This window comes from Salvelinus alpinus, chromosome 11 (genome assembly GCF_045679555.1).
Source record: "Salvelinus alpinus chromosome 11, SLU_Salpinus.1, whole genome shotgun sequence".
NCBI classification, from domain to species: Eukaryota; Metazoa; Chordata; class Actinopteri; order Salmoniformes; family Salmonidae; genus Salvelinus; species Salvelinus alpinus.
In genome coordinates, this window is record NC_092096.1 from 50295804 (window position 1) to 50301803 (window position 6000).

The window sequence follows — 6000 nt, forward strand, 5'->3', positions numbered from 1 at the left end:
TGTAGTAACCAAAAAAGTGTTAAACAAATCAAAATATATTTTATATTCTAGATTCTTCAAAGTAGCCACCCTTTGCCTTGATGACGGCATTGCACATTCTTGGCATTCTCTCAACCAGCTTCACCTGGAATGCTTTCCCAAGAGTCTTGAAGAAGTTCCCACATATGCTGAGCACTATTTGGCTGCATTTCCTTCACTCTGTGGTCCAACTTATCAATTGGGTTGAGGTCGGGTGATTGTGGAGGCCAGGTCATCTGATGCAGCACTCCATCCTTCTTGTTCAAATAGCCCTTACACAGCCTGAAGGTGTGCTTTGGGTCATTGTCCTGTTGAAAAACTAATTATAGTCCCACTAAGCGCAAACCAGATTGGATGGCGTATCGCTGCAGAATGCTGTGGTAGCCATGCTGGTTAAGTGTGCCTTGAATTCTAAATAAATCACAGTGTCATCAGCAAAGCATGCCCACACCATCACACCTCCTCCTCCAGGCTTCACGGTGGGAACCACACATGCAGAGATCATCCGTTCACCTACTCTACGTCTCACAAAGACACGGCGGTTGGAACCAAAAAACTCACCAGACCAAAGGACAGATTTACACGGGTCTAATGTCCATTGCTTGTGTTTCTTGGCCCAAGCAAGTCTCTTCTTATTATTGGTGTCCTTTAGTACTGGTTTCTTTGCAGCAATTCGACCATGAAGGCCTGATTCACGCAGTCTCTTCTGAACAGTTGATGTTGAGATGTGTCTGTTACTTGAACTCTGTGAAGCATTTATTTGGGCTGCAATCTGAGGTGCAGTTAACTCTAATGAACTTACCCTCCGCAGCAGAAGTAACCCTTCATGTCTTAAAGTAATGGTGGACTGTCGTTTCTCTTTGCTTATTTGAGCTGTTCTTGCCATAATATGGACTTGCTCGTTTTATCATGACTCAGGAAAAGGCCCAGATGCAGACAGTTCGAATAATGGATGTTTATTATATAAACAGGGGGCAGGCACAGGACTGGTCAAGGGCAGGCAGGGGTTGGTAGTCCAGGGCAGAGTTCTCAAGGTACAGAGCGGCAGGCTCAGGGTCGGGGGCAGGCAGAGGTCAGTAATCCAGTGGCAAAATGTACATAACTGCAGGCAGGCTCAGGGCAGGCAAAATGATCAAAAACCAGGAAAACTAGAAAACGGGCTCAAGGAAACAGGCGTAAGCCTGCCTGCTGTTCTGAAAAACACGCCGGTAGGCTTGACAAGACAAGACAAACTGGCAACAGACAAACAGAGAACACAAGTATAAATGCACAGGGGATAATGGGGAAGATGTGCGACACCTGGAGGGGGGTGGAGACAAGCCCAAAGACAGGTGAAACAGAGCAGGGTGTGACACTTTTACCAGGTGAAGCTGGTTGAGAGAATGCAGAGAGTGTGCAAAGCTTTCATCAAGGCAAAGGGTGGCTACTTTGAAAAACCTCAAATATAAAATATTTTTTGATTTGTTTAACACTTTTTTGTTTACTACATGATTCCATATGTGTTATTTCATAGTTGATGTCTTCACTATTATTCTACAATGTAGAAAATAGTAAAAACAAAGAAAAACCCTTGAATGAGTAGGTGTGTCCAAACTTTTGACTGGTACTGTATATTTTAGCAATTACATTTACTTTTGATACCTAAGTATATTTAAAACCAAATACTTTTACACTTTTAGTCAAGTAGTATTTTATTGGGTGACTTTCACTTTTACTTGAGTCATTTTCGATTAAGGTATCTTTACTTTTATTCAAGTATGACAACTGGGTACTTTTTCCACCACTGTGTGTGTGTCTGTGTGTGTGGTTGCATTCCTGCCATTCTTTTAATGCATAAATACTTCATAAACTTGTAGTAACTTGGGTCAAGTACTATAAATGTTTTGTGTTTTTGTATTAATGTGTAATATTGTTAATATTATAATAATTGGGATAATCAACATAAGTAAATGGTGTATCAATGTGTGTATGTTTCCGTTAGCTCTTGAATGTTTTGAAAACAAAAAAATGAACAGTGCATTCCAGTCCAAACTTTTTACACTATTTACCTTAAAATAATAAATACAATATATACAACAATATATTTTTTTAAAGTAACGATAAATACAGCAAGCTATCGTTTTTAAAGCCCTTTTCCGAAATGTACTGTTTTCTAAGGCAAGAAATAGCTGTTTTATTAGTGTTTGTTTGTTTGTGAAATGGTTGTAGTTCCTGGATGGTACATTGAATTGAGTTTGTAATGGATTTTGTAACATGTTAAAAATGATTACATGTTCTTGAACAATCAACATCATTCAACATCTTCTTTTTCTGTTAAAACCTCCATCTCTGTGACTCTTGATCAAGACATTCAAAAACTACAAAAAAGAAACAAACATGGAGGCAGCGAAATGGGCCCTAGGTTAATACACCCGCCATAACTGTAGTTCATAAGGATGTAAAACATAGAAAAGGCAGATAGATAGACACAGTGAAAGAGATAGCAGTTGTTTTAACTTCCACATTCTATGCACGTTTTCAATCTAACAGTTCAAATAAATTTTAAAACATATTTCAGTTATTCCCTGGGCATGAAAACAGAAAACGTATTGAAACGGAAATTTGTGTTTTCATTGGACAAGTTCTGGTAGTGCCTCCTCCATTTCAAGACAATTTCTTCAGTTTTCTACTGAACATGTGCCTATTTTGATCATACATGTTGTTAGCCATATTGTTTAAAAGATTACTTAAACATTTCCAGACAGTCACAGATTCTCTACAAAAATCACAGCTTGTTCTGCCAAAGACATTTGTACCTTTGTGTACACGTTTTATACTGATTATTACGTGCTAGTAAGATATTTAATCAATATTGACATCCTGGTACTCAGAGGCTTCAGTGGCATTGTTATTGCCTGGTCCCAGATCAATTTGTGCTGTACAGCCAACTGCTATGTTTGTGAGTGACGATCATAGGACTGGTTAGATAGCAGAGACAGATCTGGGCCCGTATTTATCTAGTCTCAGAGTAGGAGTGCTGATCTAGGATCAGGACCTCCCTGTCCACAATGATCTGATTAAGTATGATCTAAATGATAAAATACTTTGAGACGCTTGATACATATGGCCCGGACTACCATTCATTTCCACACAAGCAGATGACGTAACTTTATATGCGCCCCATGGTCACCTGACACCACTTGCGCTGCCTGGCTGGCTGAGCCACTGAGACCTGTGAGAGGGCCTTTCAATGAGCTTCCATGACTCACACTTAAGCTGTCAAGCATGACGGAGTACAGTGTGTGCGTGCGAGCGCAAGTATCTGTGTGTTAAATGTACTGTATATGTACAGTGCCTTGCAAAAGTATTCATCCCCCTTGGCGTTTTTCCTATTTTGTTGCATTACAACCTGTAATTTAAATCGATTTCTATTTGGGTTTCATGTAATGGACATAAACAAAATAGTCCAAATTGGTGAAGTGAAATGAAAAAAGTGACTTGTTTCAAAAAAATTCCGGAAAAGTGGTGCATGCATATGTATTCACCGCCTGTCACGGCTGTCGTAAGAATGGGACCAAGGCGCAGCGGATGTTGAGTTCCACATATTTAATTCAAAGAGAAACTTAAACAAAACAAAATATATCAAATAAACGAACAACTAAACGTGACTACATGGTGCACATGCACAAACACAAAACAATATCCCACAAACACAGGTGGGAAAAATAGCTACTTAAATATGATCCCTAATTAGAGACAACGATTACCAGCTGCCTCTAATTGGGAATCATACAAAACACCAACATAGAAAATATAAACTAGAACACAACATAGAAATTATAAACTAGAATACCCCCTAGTCACGCCCTGACCTACTACACCATAGAGAAACAAGGGCTCTCTATGGTCAGTGCGTGACAGTATCCCCCCAAAGGTGCGGACTCCGGCCGCAAAACCTGAAACAAAATGGGGGGGTTGGGGGGGTGACTAGTGTCGGTGGCGGCTCCGGTGCGGGTCGAAGCCCCCCCCCCCCCCAGACCGGACCATGGCGCCGGGCTTAACGCCGTGCCTGTACTGGGCAGCGGTGCAGAGGAGGGCTCCGGCCCTGGAGCTGGGCTGGTCGCTGTGCCTGGACACCAGCGCTGAGGAAGGCTCCGGCCAGGGAGCTGGGCTGGCCGCCGTGCCTGGACTGGGCATCGGCGCAGAAGAAGGCTCCGGCCATGGAGCTGGACTGGCTGCCGTGCCTAGACTGGGCACCGGCGCAGAGGAAGGCTCCCGCCTTGGAGCTGGGCTGGTCGCCGTGCCCAGACTGGATACCGGTGCTGAGGAAGGCTCCGGCCATGGAGCTGGACACCGTACCCGGACTGGGCACCGGTGCAGAGGAAGGCTCCTGCCCTGGAGCAGAACTGAACACCATGCCTGGACTGGGCATCGGCACAGAGGAAGGCTCCTGCCATGGAGCGGGACTGGACGCCGTGCCTGGACTAGGCACCGGCGCAGAGAAAGGCTCCTGCCATGGAGCGGGACTGGATGCCGTGCCTGGGCTGGGCACCGGCGCAGAGGAAGGCTCCTGCCCTGGAGCTGGACTGGACGCCTTTCCTGGAAGCTCCGGACCGTGGACCGTCGCGGGAGGTTCCGGACCGTGGACCGTAGCAGGAGGTTCCGGACCGTGGACCGTCGCAGGAGGTTCCGGACCGTGGACCGTCGCAAGAGGTTCCGGACCGTCGCAGGAGGTTCCGGACTGTGAACCGTCGCCGGAAGCTCTGGACTGGGGACCGTCGCCGGAAGCCCTGGACTGGGGACCGTCGCCGGAAGCTCTGGACTGTGAACCGTCGCCGGAAGCTCTGGACTGTGAACCGTCGCCGGAAGCTCTGAACTGTGAACCGTCGCCGGCAGCTCTGGACTAGGAACCGTCGCCGGAAGCTCTGGACTAGGAACCGTCGCCGGAAGCTCTGGACTGGGAACCGTCGCCGGAAGCTCTGGACTGTGAATGCGCACTGGAGGCCTAGTGCGTGGAGCCAGTACAGGTGGCACCGAACTGATGACACGCACTTCCGGGCGAGTGCTGGGAGAAGGCACAGAACGTACCGACTGGGGAGGCGCACTGGAGTCCAGATGTGTGGAGCCGGTACAGGTTTCACCAGACTGCTAACCGGATCCTCTGGTCGAATGTTGAGCAGAACACACATGCACAACATCTCTCTCCTTTCTCTCTCTCCCAACTTCTCCATCGCCTCCCTGACGGTCTCTGGCTCTTCAGGGAGAGTGCGGGGAGCTGGCATAGGACGTACCGGACTGGGGACACGCACTTCAGGACGAGTGTGCTGCAGCATTCTCATCGCTACCACCTCTCTCCGGAATCTTTCATCGAATTCCTCCTCCTCCCTCCCACAAAGTCTCTGGCACTCTCCGCTGCTCGACCGCCAGCTCCATGTGCCAACCCTCAAAAGAATCTTGGGGTTTCTTTGGCAGCGGACTGACGACACGCTCCTCATGGCGAGTGCGAGGAACCGGCACAGGACATACCGGGCTGAGGAGGCGCACTGGAGATCTGGTGAGTGGAGCCGTCACATATGGCACTGGACTGATGACCCGCTCTTCAGCACGCTTGCGCTGCCGCATACTCCTAGCCAACTCCATTCTCCGGTATCCTTCCTCACAATGTTCCATCGACTTCCATGCGGGCTCTGGCACTCTCCTTGGGTCGACTGACCACTTCTCTGTCGCCTACTCCATGTGCTCTGGCTCTTCCCGCTGCTCATCCGGCCACCCCTTGTGCCCTCCCCCCAAAGAAATCTTGGGGTTGTCCTTGGGCTTTCTGTGGACGCGAACCCTGGCGTCGTCGCTGTCCTCCATTATTACCTTCCGTCTGCCGCCAAGGAAGGGTCTCGCATCCACCCATCACTTCTTCCCATGTCCAAAACTCCTTTACCTCGTGGATACGCTGCTTGGCCCTCTTTTGGTGGGATATTCTGTAAGAACGGGACCAAGGCACATCGGATG